Source organism: Mesoplodon bidens (assembly GCF_964165515.1).
Source record: "Mesoplodon bidens genome assembly, chromosome: 10".
Classification (NCBI taxonomy): Eukaryota; Metazoa; Chordata; class Mammalia; order Artiodactyla; family Ziphiidae; genus Mesoplodon; species Mesoplodon bidens.
Window position 1 is genome coordinate 92798225 of NC_138172.1, and position 18428 is coordinate 92816652.

Genomic DNA, 18428 nt, shown 5'->3' on the forward strand with positions numbered 1-18428 from the left:
TTCTAGCTGACAGGGTCTTCCATTCTGTGCATTCAGTTTGCACTTAAGAAGGGATTGTTTGTAATTTACTGTATTCCGCTCTGTCAGGAAGCATCTGTATCGCTTCACGTCTGTGCCGCGGCACAAAGCAAACCCGGATCTCCAGTCATCAGTCTTGAGGGCCCCCCAAAGTCGCCCAGCAGTTATACTTTGGAGACGCCTGATGGACAGGGATTCTGCAAATACCGAACTGCCTGACAACCCCCGCTGAAATCCTGACACGGACAGCCTCCTCCAGTTGTTCATGTCAAAAAGCGAAGTTTGCCAATGTAGTTTTCTCTGACTCTTCCTCTTCGGGGTAAACTTGGTAAATTCCTCATAAAACAGTTGTCTTAAACCCTGACCCTCATTTGGATCAGCTTTTCCTAGCCGATATTGACTCAAGAAAAATAAAGTAACTGTGAGAGCTTATGCTATGTATTTTAATGTCATGAAGTTAGAATAACGATTTGATGGGGTTTCTTAGCCTGTTGTTGCCCCTGATCTTAGTTTGAAGGCACCCTAAGCTTTACCCTCACAACCCATCAACTGCCACTCTCTTAAAATCGGGCTTTGATTTTAATTTGGTATATGTATTTCTTTTGAGGAAACACAATGCCAAGTTGTTAATGAAATGCTTTTAATAGATTTCCAAATGCTTCTGGCCAATACCAAGCAAAGTTCAACTCACTCATTCCAAGCCTTAAAATGTTGTTCATTTTCTTTTCATGTAAGAAGAACTATGTTCTATAGATGATTAAGACCATAAACTCTTGTTATTTCATAGGTCATTGCATTACGTTCAATGTCGGACATAGTTACATTAGTGAAAATGTGTCTAGGTCTTGCTCGCAAAGTAAATAACAATGGTTAAAAATCCTCTAATTTCCTTTTGATGTGTCCTACTATACTAAATATATTAGAAACTGTTTAACAAAAAAAACAGATTTCCTTTTGGTGGCTTTGATTTGTTTTCTAGTGAAGTAGCAATAGTATACTTTTCATTATCCATGCCCAAAGCCATCTGTCATTAAAAGGTAACACCCCCAACCATTCAGCCATAACCAGCTGTAACTTCAGAAGGCTTGTGCTTTCTAAAACAGAAAGCAAGTTTTCCATTAGCTTTCCAGGGTGGCAAAGTATTTGAGGACTCCCCCACCCCACCTCGAGAGACTGAATCTAACGAATTTTTAGTCTTACAGATACGCCTAACAGATTTTCGTTTTCCAGGCCCACATCAGGTCTACCAAGGAGACTATGCCTTCACCAATAGCTTACTCTCAGAGATCATTTTAACAGGGGGTAAGATCCATGTTCTATACTGCAAGGGGGGAACCTCAGGAAGGCAGAAAAGTAACTAAGTTACTACTACACTACTGCAAAGAGCCATGCCTAAGGTCTCCAATTATGGGTTCTTAGAACTAATTCCTTCACCTTCCCAGCCCCATTGTCTATACCAGCGCTGTCCATTAGAAATGTAATGGACACATGCCATTTTAAATTATATAGTAGCCACATTAAAAAGTAAAAAGAAAGAGGTAAATTAATTTTAACAAGATTTTAATTTAACCTAATATATGCAGAGTATTTTCATTTTAATATTTAATATATGTATATGTGCGTATGTGTGCGCGTGTGTGTGTGTGTGTGTGTGTGTGTATGTATGTATGTTCTAAGTCTTTAGAATCCAAGGTATATTTTACAATTACAACCCATCTCAAGCGCTTAATAGCCATATTGGACAGTACAGACCTGTACTAAAGCATTTGATTTTAATTGTAGACAGAATCTTATTTAAAATTGCCTAATGTGTGTACTCTTAAGTCATAAACTGTTGGCAGATGTTTAAATACAATGATTTTAATTTTACTCTTGACTACTGGTGATGTCACTTTCATTACCCAGAAGCCTGGGCTGCTACAGTTTGGTGGAGGGTCAAGAAAGCTGATTCAGAAGCATGTCCTTTAAGAGTCTCTGTGCCTCAAACAGAGCCCAGTGACTTCAGTTTGGGTGTGGCGAGCTGACCTCAGAGTCTATTGTGTGAGTGGTTTTCACTTCTGTTTTTAGTTTATTTTGCTTTTCTGGTCTCTCCAGCTTTATTTGGAAGTACAGTCTAAGGAAAGTATATTGGTTTTGCAGGCACACTATGATTTGCTCAGATTTTTAAATGACATATGTGGGCTAACACCCTCCTTATAATACCACGGTTAAAGGTCTGTCAGTGTTTCCATTAAAAATTCAACTTTGGGGTATTTATTACACAGCCATAACAAATTGCTCCAGGCCAAAATTTGGCAAATCTTTCTTTAACATAGGAGGACATTCCTTTTAACAATTTTTAAAGAAGATATAAATAATTAAATGTTTACCATTTAAATTTACTCACGTGATTTTTTCTTTTTGGATAGACAAGGCATTCAGATAAAACATATGTTGTAACTTTACATTTTGTTTGTTTTACAAATTTGCAGTATTAATATTAGCTTTATAAATAAATTTTGCTGATGATTTACACAGTTGCCCTCCCACCACCCAAATTTTTAATGATCCTAGTATTTGATTCTCATATTTGGAAGTCTGATCAATATACTGATTCTGAGAGGTACTGGATCAATCAACTATGAATCTTTAAGTTTCATCATAGCTAAAACAGATGTTTTTCAAAAGATAAGATTTGTTTTGCTGTGAGCTCACTGCAGACGGAAATGTCTTACTCATCTTTATATTCTCAGGGCCTAGTTATTGTAAATGCACAATGAACGGCTAGTGGTAAGTAAGTGATAAACACATAAAAAACATAGCTCAAGAATGAAGACCGTCTCTATTCATAAGTCTCATTTAAATATTCACTTATTAAATACTATCTAATAACTTTGAAAAATCTTTGAAACTGTAAAGAACATGCTGCTGGATCTTTAACCTCTATGATTTCCCTCATTTCTGAACAACTCAATGGATTATTGTTATTATTGAATGACCCAGTGCTATGCAGGCACGAGCCAGTTCCAAAACATCCTGTCTTATCCACACCTTCGGGGAGCATGTGAAGATGCAGTGTGGAAGGACTGTAAAAAGAATGAAAAGCTACATAGGTACAATTGAAATGTAAATCCTCTCCACTGCAAACATGAAAGATAAACCCCTAAAATTACTGTGAAAGTAAACATGGTGAGAAGTACCTATACTTTTACCAACATATTTGACTCCAAATGAAGTGAACTTATCTGATGTAGTATTGGGTTAACTGACCCCAAGGTTTTTAGATAAACAGAAGTGACTCTCACTTGCCTTACTCTGTGTTGTATATCTTTATTTTTCATCGCAGAAAAGCTAAGGCATCTTTTTCAAGTATGACTACTGAGGTCCACTTTCTTTTAAGAATTCAAGCCTGAAACTCTAAATAATTATATCTATATTCTATTTAACTTCCAATCCATTCAATCATTTAGTTGTTACAAGCTGCTGAGCCCTTTGTGTTTGCTTGTCTTTGTTTGCTTTGAACTATGTAAGAGGTTACTTCCAATGAAGACATATACTACATTTAAAAAGCCCTTACAATGTGGAGGGCCCGTACACTTGCTTTATTAAGTACTCTTGTGCTCCCTCTGCTGCTGTGAAGAAAAGTTTCATGTTCAAGACCCTTGGTATATTCCTTACAGAGTGTTCTCTTGGCAATGATGATGCAGATTTGTGCATAAATCAGGGCCCTTCTGAAATGCAGTACTATTTGACCAAAGCATAAAATGTAATAATTTTTCATTTTAAAAGTGCAAATTAATAAAAGGGGAAGGGAATAAAAAAGAATAAACAGAAGAATTAAGTTTGCATCTGTGGCCAAATTCATCTAGACAGAGCCCTCTAGTATAGACAGTGTTCTTCCTACTATAATGCACTCAGGAGTCACTGTGGGGTGGGGGTGGGGGGGGGCGGGGAGAAGGGAGTTGGTTGAAACACACATTGGGATTCTGTAGGTCTGGGGTGGAACTCTCATTCTGAATGTCTAAAAAGCTTCCAGATGCTGCTGGTGCTGCTTTGAAGACTATGCTTTTAGAAGCAAGATGTGATATGTAATTGTATGATATAAAATATACTTGATAGGCCATTTTAAACCTTCAAAAGTAGACATTACCAAAACAGTGAAATAGATATAAGAGTGTTTAAGCAATGCAGAACCCAGATTAGGATGGCTCAGCCGGCCTTATTTCTCAATTTCCTTTAATTTCAAAGTTCGACTTACACTTGCCTGAATATAGTTATCAGGTTTATGACTAGGAACATAGTACTACATCTTTGCTTACTGGCTTCTTGAAAACCCCGCTCTTCTTTCATTGAGTTCTTTTTTTTTTTTTTTTTGCATGAGAAAGTATTGTTTTTAAAGAATCAGGGCCAGTTATTTGTGACTGTACATTTAAAGTTTTGCCACCTGAAACTACAACATTTCACTACTAAAGGTAGTGAAACTGTATCATAAGTATTATGTTTATGTTGGACCTTGCAGGAAGAAATAGTTACAAATTTTAATGGCAGTTTCTGGCTTTAACCTTAATGGCTAAGTAAGTAAATGACACAGTTCTTATTAATTGTTCTTACTGTTTGGGTAATAAATGTATTTAGCTTCCTTGAGGGAACATTTAAATTAACTGACTCACTCGAATCTGAGTTATGTGTTTTAATGTGTTGAAGGCTGTTAAAATAAATTAACTGCTTGCATCAGTGTAATAATGAAAATATTGCTCTTTTTTTTTAACCCCAAATTCTCTAAATGTAAGATATCTAAAAATAGAGTGGAGGTGGATGGGACAGTCTGCAGATTAGGAGTTGGAATGAAAACATCTCAGTTAAGCCAAAAACATGGCAACCAATATTTTCTGTTATAAAAATATTTTAGATGAATTAATTTTTTTATGAAAGCTGTCTGAAACTGAAATGAAGAGCAGAAGTTCTCTGTTTAGTCACAGGCCAGTAATAATAATACCTGCCTCAAAAAAGCATACGTCTTTTTCGTGCAGAGCTAGCAGCTTCTGCCCCTTTCAGAAACCGGCACTGCCAAGGGGGGAAAGATACGTTACTACCCGGTTACGTTCTGAGGTATTAACCTTCACCTTGATAATGCTTGTCAGGCAGAGCCTTTTCAGGAAACTGATTTTAATTGTCCACTAGAGGCTGTAATGAGACCAACAATGTCACTTTAGACCAACCTGGGGCTTAAACTGTAACCATCATTGATTTTTAAGTAAAAAAAAAAAAAAAGTTGTAGAAACGAGTAAACAGTAGTAGTAGTTCTTTAAAAATAGCCATGTATATGTGCATGGTGTTTCAAAACGTGAGGAAAAAAATGATTTCCGGGGCTCTACACCGTCCTAGCTAGGGTGCTGATTTTTATTTCTGCAGCACCTTGGCTCTACAATACAGTTGTTTAAAAGCTGACACATTTCTCTTGGTGATTCTGTATCCTGCTTCAGTTGGTGAGTAACCCTTAGGTCATAAGTAAATTCAGCCAAAAGGTTTCTCAAATACAGCTTCCAGTCAAGTGGAGGCTTCCAGAGAAAAACTTAACGTTGTAAGGATCGTATTTCTAGACACTTGGTTCTAAGCACCTGAAAAAGGTTAAATGCTGCCCCGACACCTACCGGTCTTCCAGAATTATCTGCAGCCAGGAGAACGCCGCACTGAGCTCCCTTTAGCATGGCTGTGCCTTCTCTTCCTCCAGGTGCCACACCTGTTGGCCAGGTACCACCCCTCCAAAGAAGAGTCCTTCCCTTTCCAGCTAACGCCTGGCGGTGGTACCCACGGAGGGACGGGGTGGCGAGGAGTTGAGAACCGCACTTAAATTTGAGTCCAGAGGAAGTTCTCCGGCGCGGATTCATGAGAACTGCCGTCTGATGCTCGGTTTGCTTTCTCTATCTCCTACACTGGTTGCCTCATTTCCGATGAAATTAATGATCCCGAATTAGCGGCGAGAGGAGTGCGCGGATCGTCTACCCAGGGTAAAGCTGGGTAGTTCCATACCCAGAGCAGATTTCCGGACCTGCAGAAAGAGAAGGGAGAGCAGGGAGGTCACCAGCTTTCGTAGGCAGGAAAGGTGAGGGTGCACGTGCAGATAGGGGACCCTTAAAACTTTCCTGAGTTGCACGCCAAGGCAGTCCCCGCGGCTCGGTGGGCTGGCTTCCGGAACGCTGAGGCTAAACCGGTTTGAGGGTTAAAATGCGTGAAGATCGGAGTCAGCCCTCTTAGACGCTTGTCGGCGCGCCCAGGACGAAGGGAACGTCGGGATCAGAATTGGCCCACTTCCTCTCCCACTTGGGGTATTTCATGGGCTCCGACTTGCAGCTCGACAGCCCTCGGAGAGTCCTCCAGGGTCCCTGAGTTGCACCCCGCTGTCGCTCTGTCCCCTCCAACTAGATGCAGGGACCCGGGAAGGCGCGCGAGGACCTACCGGTCACCGCTAAAATTACCTCATCGCTTCAGCTCCCCGCCCCTTTCCCAAACCTGGAAGCACTGTCCCCTCCGGCCCCGGTCACCCCTCCCGCCCCGCGGCCCTTGATCCCGAGCCGGTCTTGGGGAAACGCGCCCGCCTCCCCGGGGGCCTCCGAGCCCGGGCTGCGCGCACCGAAGGGTTAAGGGCGCGGACCGGCCGCCGCGCTGTGCGCTCGCTGTGCTCAGAGCTGCTCGCCCCGCCGCCCGCCGGAGGGTGCCCCCCCCCGCCCCCCCCCCCCGAAGTCGGATCCCAGAGCTGCGGCGGCGGCAGCCAACTGCTCCATATTTGGCTTCTATTACACATTTACATACTGGAGCGAGCTAGCGAGCGAGCGCGAGAGAGCGCGAGGGAGGGCGGGCGGAGGGAGGAGGGAGGGGAGAGGAGCGGGGGGGGGAGGAGGAGGAGGAGAGAGCAGAGTATACCGCAGACATCATTTCTACTACAGTGGCGGAGCCGTACAGGACCTGTTTCACTGCAGGGGGATCCAAAACAAGCCCCGTGGAGCAGCAGCCAGAGCGACAGCAGCCGCAAGACACTGTTTCTCTCCCTCTGCCCCCCCTTCCCCACGCAACCCCAGATCCATTTACACTTTACAGTAAGTGGCTATTTTTTTTTCTCCTCCGATTCTTTCTCTCCCCCCTCCCCCATCTCCTTCTCCCATGATTTAGATTGAGATTCCCCCCCCATCCCCGCTCTCCCTAGAGGGGCAAAAGCAACAACCAGCAAACAAACCCCAAACCCCATTCGGCGGCTCGGAAAACAGCTGGAAGAGGAGCGAAGGAAATCGACGCGTTGTGTTGTGGTGTGTGTTTGTGTGTGTGTGTGTACATACACCCTTCCCCGGCTCCAGCTTCCCGGGCCGACATCCCCGCTCTGGGAGCAGGGACAACTGGCAGGAGGGCTGCAGGGGCTGGGTGGGCGCTCGCCAGGCGAGGGGGCGCGCCCGGGCTGGGGGCACGGGCGGGCGGGGAGAGCGGCGGCGGCGGCGCCCCGCTACGGCGGCTGCCGGTCCGGCCGCGAGTGCGGAGAGCCATGTCCTCCTCCCTGGAGGTGGCGTAGGGGGAGGCGGAGGCCGGGGGTCGCGCTGCCCCTTCCTCCCGCCGCCCCCTCCTCACTCCTCTCCCCGAAGAGGGCGGCGAGAGCGAGCGGGTCTGGAGAAGGGCTGGGCTTGCCCGCGGGGGCCGCCTGGCCTCGGAGCCCCGGGGTGGGGGGTCTCCCCGCGGAGGCCGGCCTGGCCGGGCGTGCGGCTGCGGACCGGGAAGGGTCTGCGCCCGCGGCCGCACCGGGACTTCGCGCGCGTGGCCGGGCGCAGAGCGGTGGGAGAGCGGGGGGCGCTGAGGGGTGGGTGCTGGGGGAGCGGGTGTGCGGTGCCGGGAGCGCGGCCGGAGTGGCGGTGGCGGCCCTGGCTGCAGCTGCCGCCGCCGCCGCCCTGTTGGTACGGCAGCTTCCTGATCATGTGCAGCCGTTGCAGCGGCCCGGAGCCGGGAACCCGCGAGCGCCCCAGCCCAGGCCGGCACCCGCGGCCGGAGCCAGGGAGCCGTGGCAGGCGCTGCCCTGCCCGCGCCGGAGTGAACGGCTGTGCGGCTGCTGGGAGGGTGAATGAAGCCGGGAGGAGGGGAAGGAGGAGGTGGCGGCGGCGGCGGCGGCGCTGCGGGGACTGGGATGCGCCCTGGAGCCCCGCTGCTCGCTCACTCTGGGCCGGGCCGGGCCGGGCCGGAGGCTCCGCCACTCCTGCGACCGCAGCCGCCACCTCCTACGTGGTTCCAGCGCTGCGCGCAGGCCGGTCCCGCAGGGGGCGGGGCGGGGCAGGGGGCCGGCCGGGCTGAGCAAGAGGTGAGGCGGTGGCGGAGCGCGGCGTGAGTGTGAGTGAGTGAGTGCGTGCGATTGTGAGTGTGTGCGCGCGCGCGCGGGGGAGGGGGCGGCCGGGGCCGTCGCGGTGGGGAGGGGTCCCCCTCAGTGGCCACTTGGCTGACTCCGCACCGCCCCGACCCCTTCTCGGCCGCTCCCCCCCACCGCCCTCAGGCCGCCTTCCTGAACTCCGCGGCTGGTGCTTTCATTTTATTTCAGACCACGTAGGGGGCTGACTGGAAGCGATGAAACAATTCAGGTTTTCGAGGCAGATTGAGCAAGAACCTTAGCGGGGGGTGGAAGTAGGGTGGGGGTGGAGATCCTGCCAGAAAACAAACAAAAAAATCAGTTTCCAAGGACTGTGGGGTTTGGTTCAATCCCGTGGCTGCTCTGTTTTGTTTTGCTTTCTTAGTATATAATCCTACAGATAAGAGGGTAATATAAATACTTCGGGAGATTGGGAAATTGCTGAAGAGTAGTAAGGGGAAAAAAAAAAAAAGCCAGTCGGAAGCTGGTTATATAATGCGCGATGTGGCTAACGAGAACGGCAAGCTATTTTTATTTTGTTTACCGTATGCTGTGCAGTAGGGACTCCTACAAACTGGTTCTGTCCCCGAAGAGATTCTTAGTTTCCCTGTGAGATCCACAGGATACAATTAGCAAAATTAGAAGACCCTATTAAACCCACAGAATAAAAATTAATGGCTTAGAGTGGCATACTCTGTGCACATCCTGGTGCATGCACGGGAATGTGTGTATGCAAATAAGTTCTTTGCCAATCTTGTAGTCACATCTCATTGACATTTGTGTTTTTATAATGCAGACTGTGCTTAATATTTAAACATCATCGTTACATATCGCTCAGAGCAGCGGGTAGTTACTTGATGGTTATTTTTAGGCACAGCTAGTTACTTTTTCGACAGTGTTAGCTATTTCATTTGGGTTTCTGAGGAGCCCTGCAGTTCCTAGAAGCCCCTGTCTTAAGCCCACCGTGTGGTTTATTTGGTGGGTGAAGGTAGTTTGACACTTCAGCCTTTTTTGGAATGCAGTGTTTGCCTGAAGAAACCACCAGAGAGAAGGATGAGAAAATCCTGCAAATGAACTCTTGGAAAGGGACTGCACCGTAACGACTAATGCTTTGGCATTTAATCTCCTCTGATTGCCCTCTGTGCCTGCATCAGTCAATATTTTAGCAGCTCCACAAATAACTGGGCTTGAGTGCCACCTACATAAAGCAGAGGTTGAAGGACTCCCCTGAACCTTCTGCCTGTCTGCCTTTCTCATCTCGTAGATACCTGTCAGCGGGTGTAGGTTTTCGGTGTACTTACTCCAGCTCTGATCACTCATGTAATTAGATCAGGCTGCCATGGCAACAGACAGTGTTCCTCCGTCCATTCAGGTGGGTTTGTCTTGTGCCTGGACTACTCCCAAGTGTTTCATGCACAGTATTTGTGCTGCCCCAGCCAGATGAGAGACTTTACTATTTCAGCTGCATCTTCTTTCTGTCATTTTTGGACGGGAGACACTGAATGATGCTTCTAGTTACTCAGCTTTTATAAAGGAGACCAACAAGCTGTGCTTACTGGGTGCAGTATGTAAATGCATCTCCCCAGACAGTGAGAGGAGCCCGACAGTCCTGCTGGTGTTTATTGTGAACAGATCAACAAGTATTTGGTACTTGTTAGAAACCTTTCAGAGCTGACTAAAGCAGCATTTCTTTTGCAGGCTGTCTGGTGCCTTTGGCCTTGCAGGCACTTAACCCTTTCAAGTGCAGAAGAAGTCATCCTTTAGAACTCAAGTTGCCAGTAGTCGCGACTGGTTTTCTAAAGGATTTATTCAGTGGAAGTAATTTATTCCAGAAGGATATCCCCGTTGTCAGATTTGAAAACTGGACGGCTGTCATAATAGCAAAAAAAATGCTACTGATAGTAGGCAGTCATTCTGAATGTATTCATTCTTAACTTGGATTTCTTGGCCATGATCCTTACCTTTGTGGTAGTAGGTTAAAAGGTTTTTGTCTCAGGTAAGAGGTGATGGAGGCCTATAGCTGGTAGACTGATAATGTATGGTGCGTTTGCACAATAACTTGTACTCTATTTGGGAATATAATTTCATGGGCATGTAACAATTTAGAGAACAGCATTCTGCTCTTTGCATTAGGGGACCTCCTTATTAAGCCTGCTGAGCAAAGAAAAATAATACTGTTGGGAAAAAAAAAAAGGAAAGAAAAGTAGCTTTGGTTGCTGAAGCTCTGTGTTGCTCAGGCAATCCAAATAAGGGAGAGTATTTTAATAACTCTGATATTTGAAAGAAAAAATAATTGAGAATAATAACGTCTTGATGTCATTGTGACCCTGCCAGTCAGTTTACCGTTTTACAGCCCCCTAGCTAAATTGGTAAATCCTTTTTTTTTCCTCTGGGGCTAAGATTGAGAGGGCTACTCAGTGCTCCTCACAGGGTGTTAATGAATTTCTACCATTTTGTGAGTTTATGCAGTTGGTAATGTGATTGTGACATGCTCAGATCAGGCGTTGCTGTGTTTAAAACGGGCCATTATTTCTAGGAGGTAAACAGATGGGGGAGGCAAGGATATAAAATAAAGCGCAGAAGTTTAAGTTTTACACAACACCTTGGAAGTCCTGGGTTACCTTTTACAATGTACAGAAAATCGCTTCACTTGCAGCCAAACGTGAACATGTATTTTTCAGTGTACAAATAAATTCATCCTAAAATAAGTATGAAAAATGTGCTTGATTGGGAACTGTGAAAGTCAGTATTTTCCCTTCTGGATTTCGTTTGAAGAGGGTTTGGTAAACAGAAGTGATACTTCATTAGCAATATTATAACTAGGCTTCCCGGCCTCTGAATTGTCCTATACTCTTGGAGAAGAATTCAAGGACAACTCTTTAGCCATCAAATTATACATGAAATGTCTCTAACTGGCCTTACATTTCAACAGACCTAACTCAGTTGTCTGGGAGTCCCCGGAAAGGCCAGCCTTAAGAGATTATTAAAATATCAATAAGCATGTTTCTGTGACTCTTGGTTTTGTTGTCATTACAGAGTTTGATTCACATTCCTTTTGTATAAATGTGCCTTTATTTTTTTTCCATTCTGAAATGTCAAGTGGATTTTCTGTTTGCACTTACCTTGAATGACAGTTTTTGATGACTAACGCATGGTAACACTGGCTCATTTTGTTTCCTATAAGAAGTTGGTCGATAAACATGTTTTTACTAAAAGCCTGAAATTTAGTGAGGGTAGGAGTGAATGTTAATTCTTTCATTTATAGTTGTCTGCAAGTAACACATAGTTTAGACTATGAAAAGCTTAAATACTTGTGTAAGATGACATAGTACAGCAAGGCAGAATATTATTTTTATAGGGAGACAGATGATTTGATTCCCATTGCTTTATATCTTTTGATATGTGCAGCTTAACTGCTTCAAACAACAGATTTAGTTCTGCTCATACTTCCAAGCTTATCAGAAGCAGGCTCTCCTTATTTTGTGAAAAGCATTGAAAATAAGAAATCATAGAAATCCCAATAGAGATAATAATTTCTGTTCTAGGGCGTTCCACACAGGACTGCCCCTTTTTAAAGAATTTTGTAGTCCTCAATTATGCTGTTCAAATTTTAGTTTCATTCAATTCAGTTTAATAAAATACATATTCAGAATTTAAGAGGTGGTATAATTATGAGTATACTCCATGCTAGGGTTGGAGAATATTTTCAGATGTTGGCCGAAAGGGTTGTAATTGGATCAAGGTTTTAAAAATATGTAAATACTTAAAATTACAGGAGTAATAAAAAGGTTTAGGTAACTAATCTTTATTGGTGGAAATAGTTTTCAGAAATCTCTTTCCTGTTTCATAATTTATGTATCTTTGTCTTTATCAGTGTAGTAATATATTTTATAATCCTTATAAATCTGAAGTTTTCAGGCCAATGTACTATAAATATTTGTACTACCTATTACCATCTCAAATGTACTAAAACACATTTTAGAACTATGAAAGACAAAAATGCAACAAACATTATATTCTCTTTGACATATTTGATGTGAGCAGAACTGATTCATTGATTTTTTTATAGCTTTTAATGCGTCCCATTTGTGGAGTAATGAAAATGCAATGGTAATGGCAACAACGTAAGCAAAAATTGTATCCTAAACCTGAAAATTACTTTTCCGAAAATTCATTGTAGTGTAATCACAGTTGGAGGCTTTCGTGGGGGCAGAGGTTCCCCTGATGATGGTGTTTGGATTCGGGCTAAGAGGAACTCCTTTTTTTCTATTTAGGTGCTCTTTAACGGACACGTTTTGAATGAGTTATTTAGCAGACGTTTTTAGTGATCATTGTCATAGCTGCTAACCTGTAAACATTTATGCTTCTAATATTCAAAGGAAATGTATTTTTTCTGTCACTGCATATGGCAAATTTTCTTCTATTGCACCCTTAGCTTTGGCCTACTCCCCGAAGTATTTATATTATATCCTGTCTCCATATTATTTATATATTATCACCTCTTTACTGCCCATCACATCAGTATTACTTAGACCATCTTTCTATCTTCCACTATTAATAGTATTGTATTATGTTGCCCTGCTGTGCTTTTTAAATATTAAGGGTTCCATTTTTAGCAGATACATAAAACGGTCTATAGGCTGTTTTCTGGTATGTTGTTTGTATGTTTTTGCAATACGGAGTCCACTCTGCCTTGCTTTATCCTTGTGTTTCTTCCCTCCACTGGAACACATCAAGTTATGTTAACTCTTTGAGTTAGTCTAACTGGCGTAGCAACACAAATGCTTTTGAAATAAGTAGGCATACCAACGTGAGAGTAAATTAATATTTTACAGCATTTGCATCATGTTTGACTGTTCTCTGCACTTCAGCAGAATAGGAGGAGACTGTGATTTGGACTCTATAAAACCTTATCTGCCAGGTGATAGGTAAATAGGATGGTGTGCACATACATCGATACACAAGGCAACACTCTCAACTGTTAGCTCATAAAGCAAGCACTTTGCAAATCCACGGTACCTGCACCTTGTTTGAAAATGATGATCAAGTATTTTGATGCTTCATTTGAGATGTTACTAAACAAAATCAAGATTACTACCCCTCCCGGGCCCTTAAAACAAGTACTGTGTAAGAATAAATCGAATATTATGAGTTTCTATTTAACTTGGCCACTATTTATATTTGTAACTCAACAAGCTTCTTAGTGAAGGACAGTGTCTTCCCAGGACTTCAGAGACGTTATGGTCTAGAACAGCTTCGTTCTTTCTCTGTCTACACTTACTGATTACATGTGGGGAAATCAAGGCCTAGAACTGATTACATGTGGGGAAACCAAGGCCTAGACAACTTCCTTCTTCTGCATATCAGTCCCAGGCATGCAACAGATGCTTAAATAAATACTTGGTGAATGGATTAGCTAGAAGTACGAATACTTTGGCTATTATTCATTACTTTGCGAAGTGTTGGAAAGCAATCGAAATTATTTTCCTTTCCAGCTGGGCTGTGCTCTTAAAAATAGTGAGTGAGTATGGATGAAAATAATCATGAGATGTGTTGCCATGTACCCAAGGATAATTGGCTCACTTACCTGTTTACAGATTATTCACATTGGAGATCATATTCATAGCTCCAGAATAGTTTTTTTCTGACACCCAATATAATCCTGGGCCTTCTCCTTCCTACTGTTACCTGGCGTGGGCTTAGGAAACCCAAACTAAATTTAAAACCAGCCTAAACAAATATGCAGATCAGCTCCAGTAATCAAAGGCTGAAAAAAATCAGTCCAGCAATGACTAGTTCGGGGATTAGTTTATAATAATTGTGCTACTGATTTTATTTAATGTGGACATTTGGGAACTACCAGTATTTAAAAACATGATTTAAATAGATAGTGCTGGAAACTATGTCAGCAGATCGAGTCCTCAACTTCTTCCATTTCTATGCATAGGTCTTTACCTCACAAAACCTACTACAAGCACCAAGCTCCCTGATGGAAAGGTATATGGAAGATTCATTCATTCTCTCTTTCATTCATCCATTCACACATTCACTCATTCATCATACAGTGGGTAATTTTTACTTAAACATGCTCAAGATATTGTGGCAGAATGAAAATCAAGTAGACATACCTTCAGTAATTAAATCATTTAAAGTTTAGTGGGAAAAAAAAGTCTAGTGAGTATATGCATACTTAAAATTTTTTTTTTCTGCATTCGATTCTTTCTTCTATCCCATTAGACTGGTATGCTAATAACTGTGCTCTGTTTCATGATTGTGCCTCAAAGTTGCATGTTGATAGTAAGATATGCCTCGTGAAAGTTCAACTCTGGCTCAATTACTATTCAGTCCATGCCCATTTTCACCTGATAGTCCTGTGATTACCAGCATGTGTTTCTGAGGAAATTGGCTAGAATCATTAGAGAAAAGACTGACAGTAGCTGTCTCAAATGGGGAGACCAAGCTCTTAATTTGATTGAAGGGGTGACCTTTCTGTGTGTTGGCCTCCCTCTGAGCCCTGTTGAATAAAACCAGACCTGCCTTTTGAGCTGGCTGGTAGCTGTGTAATTCTCATAAAACAGTGCCAAATTTGATGTTCTTAAAGTTTAGATTTCAGTGCATGGGCACTTTCAGGTGGAATTATTTTTTAAAGCCATTCGTTCTGTTTCTCATTTTGGATTTCCTCTTCTGCACCCCCTGGACCATTGCAGGAGGATCGTGCAGCAAATCACCAGGGTGGTCCATTCAAGCTGCAGATTTGTCTGTCATCTTTGGACAGCAGGCTCGTCCTCCGCAGCCACTGCAGGAAAGTGCATCACCCATCAGGTGAGAGTTTTGCGATGCTCTCTAGTTTCCATCTGAGGATAAAGTCTGACCTGGGAAAATCGCCTACTAGCCGTACTTTAGCACTTTGTAGACTGTTTAAGATAATTGTCTTTGCAAACTGTCTTGTGTAGGAAATTGAGAAATCGTCGAGAGGTTTTTTTAAGGCTCGGATTAAAGTATTTCTCTTTTTGATTTATTTGGTTTATGAAGTAGTCTACCTCTGACTTTGTGGATGGTCGATTATTGTGTGTGTTGGGCTTGAGCCTGATCATTTTAATTGTCACCTGTGCTTCAAGCTGGTGAGAAAGTTTTGCTACCAAATGGTTATCTTAAGTCATGTTTTAGGTTATTGTTGTAGTATGACCCTGTCATACTACATAGGGAGACCGACTCGTTTGTTTGGTAGCAACCCGTATTTGTTGGATCTCGAATTTCTCTGTGTCTGTTTGGATTTTACAACTTCCTGATTTCTTCATGTACAGTACATTTTTCTCATCTGGAGAGTCATGCAGACCCAGGGTGGATGCAGGGTTGATGACTCATGGTTCTCTGTTGAAGGGAAGACAAGAGGAGAGTGCCTGCATGAAATCAGGAGACCGTGGAAGTTAGTTAGAAGTTGGGGCAATAAGGGCTTGGGAACACTGGTATTCGCAACCGGAGGAGATTGTGAAATAGATCCCTTCTTTCTGTTTGCCTTGGGAGTAGTCCTGCTCCAAGCTGTGGAAATAGACTAGTTCAGAGGTTCCCGAGCCTGGCTGGGCACCAGAATCACCGGGAGAGGTTAAAAAAAATAGAATAGGGGCTCCACCCTAGATCTACTGAATCAAGATGAACCTTAATGGTCTCTTGGAGTCATACTGATGTTCCACAGCTTTGGCAAAGGCTGGATCCGGTGGTCTCTGGGCAGCTCTTCCTGAGTCATGTTGGATTTCCTTACTTGGTGAGATGCACAGTCCACTTTTACCAAGCCTCACATACAAAACTCTGGATTTTCAGTTAATGTTTAAGAGGTGAATACTTGCTTTATCAAAATGTTCATTTTGAAACTGATTCAGTAGATTTCTTTAAATAAAGAAACCACTCCCCCCCACTGCCAACCCCGGGCTTCTAAGATCCAGTTTTTAACTTCCATAGAAATTCCATGGTGTTTGAGATAAGAGCGCAGGGCTCTGGAACCAGCCTGTCTGGATTTAAAATCTAGAGCTGCCACTGTGAACTTGGGCAGTCCTGTAACCTTCCTGTGCCTCAGTTTCTTCTGTGTAAGATGGAGATAATATTAGACGTTTCTCTAGGGCTGCTGTGAGGATGGAATGACGTAATATTTGTACACTGAGCAGAATAGTACCTGGTATATGGTTTATGATCCATGAACCTATGCTGTCACTGTGAACCTGTGACTTGTCTTGACAGGATGATTGTAATGTTCTTGTTTGGTGATGGTTCCATCTCAACCATACATGACTCGGAATAAGTAAATATCCCTGTACCTTGGTCTTTGGACCAACATTGTAGACATTTGCAGCCCTGCAAAGCCAACGGGCCTTTTATTTATTTTTCTGAACTTTGTGTTAGTCTACCTTGATTCCTGATGCAGGTTGCCTATGTATTGTTTTTATATTGTAGGATGAACTGCTGAGTTGCAGGCATAAGTGACATTACTTGTGGTCTGAGTAAAAGCACACACATACCTGAATGCCGGAAGTACTGTGCCTCAGAAAGGGGGGTCAGTAAAGTCCTACTGGGGGGCGAGGCAGGGGAGAGAGGAAGTTATCATACACATTCTATCCTTGTGAAATATGGAACTGGGTACTTTACATTTTATGGGCTGTCGGCTAGGGAAAGCATCTTTCAAAGGAGTTAGAACAACTCTAGAATTCTGTGCCAAGTTAAGCCTCATAAGGTCTACAAGTGTCAGCTCCGTTGAAAGGGGTGCGATGTCTTATTGCTAATTTCTCTCTTAGGGGTATTGTCCATTTTAGGCAGAAAATCCTCACCTTGAAGTTTTGGGGGAAGTGGCTTAATTGCATATGTGGTTAACACACATGCAATTTTTTTCAACCTGTGGTGTTTAAAGAGAATCATGTGTTAAAACAGGAATGTCTCAAGAATTTATTGTGAAAAAAACGGGCAGCAAACAGTCCTATCTCTTGGGCAGTACGTGTAGCTTATTGAGAAGAGATCCAGGTTTTTATAGTACATAGTACAGTATATTAAGTGTCATAGGAATACTCATGTTACTGACAAAGCAGTACAGAGTCACCTTGAGTTTTAAGCAGCTGACATTTCCTAGGATCGCATTTAAAGGAAGCTTATAAGCATTAGCCAAACGTTTTGCATAAATAGTGGCCTCATTACAGTCCTCACAATTGATGGCTAAATGTAAGCAAGGAAACAGTATCATTCACGTTGTACTCTGTTATGCTCATTAAGGTTTTTTCTTTTTTTGAAAAAATAAAATAAAACCTAGATTCCAGTTATTTCTGGTTCTAGCTACTTTATCAATACAATACAGCTATAGCAGTTTATGACCTACCTCATTCACAGGCATTGTCTATGTAAAGAAATGATTCATTCATTTATTCACTGTGTATTTTTTTTTTTTTTACTACTGCACAGAGTGAGTAAGAGCTCCTAGGAGGAGGTTATATTCTTTGTGGTCAAGTAGGGGGAAGAAGAAATGCTCTGAAATAACTAATACAAAGCAGAATGGGGTGGGTTGTACTTACTGGGGCAGGTTCTGACACAGAAGGAATTCAGAAGAATGATGCTGAGTAGGATGATGGGGAAAGACTTGGAGGAGGAGGGACAATTTGAGTTGAACTCTGAAGACTGGTTAGCATTTCTGTGGGAAGAGATGGAGAGTGTGAGGGTGACCGTTTCAGTGCCAGGGCCATAACAAGCAAGTGCATGGTATGTAATTGATGAGGCCATTGTGGCAGAAGCCCAGGTGCCGGTGGACAGCTGGGTTGCGGGAGTCCAGCCGACAGTAGAGTGTGGGAATAAGATTACTGAGAGGTCCCGTCTGGAGATAAATTTGGAGGAGCCATTGGCATGAAAGTGATCTTTGAGATTGGGCTTTGGGTTCTTGTGCCTGGCAGGAAGTTTGACGGGCAGGCGGGCTGAGTATATTTCAGTGATGACGTCAGCCAGAGTGGACTATGTAGAGGGAAGTCAGAGGCAGTGGAGGCAGCAGACATGGAGCATCGGTGTGGCACAGTCTTTGTATGTTTCCTGT

General features: G+C 43.3%; 1 protein-coding gene and 1 long non-coding RNA gene across 6 annotated transcripts in view; one reads left to right on the plus strand and one right to left on the minus strand.

Annotated features, from left to right (window-relative positions):
* Positions 1-5728, minus strand: part of LOC308623515 — a 39052-nt gene extending 33324 nt beyond the window's left edge. For 2 of the 3 annotated variants that reach the window (XR_014016830.1, XR_014016831.1), the window contains exon 1: positions 5649-5726. This is a non-coding gene — a long non-coding RNA (uncharacterized lncRNA). Of the gene's footprint in view, positions 1-5648 lie in introns of all 3 variants that reach the window. The other variant, XR_014016829.1, reaches the window with a different exon arrangement.
* The window catches only part of ATXN1 (ataxin 1), a 414991-nt gene continuing 398155 nt past the window's right edge, over positions 1593-18428 (plus strand). Inside the window, exons 1-3 of one of the 3 annotated variants that reach the window (XM_081245982.1) lie at positions 1593-6100; positions 6942-7091; positions 15079-15193. The gene's annotated coding sequence lies outside the window, so the exon portion shown is untranslated. Of the gene's footprint in view, positions 6101-6941; positions 7092-7148; positions 7299-15078; positions 15194-18428 lie in introns of those variants that run through there. The other 2 variants (XM_081245984.1, XM_081245983.1) reach the window with 2 other exon arrangements.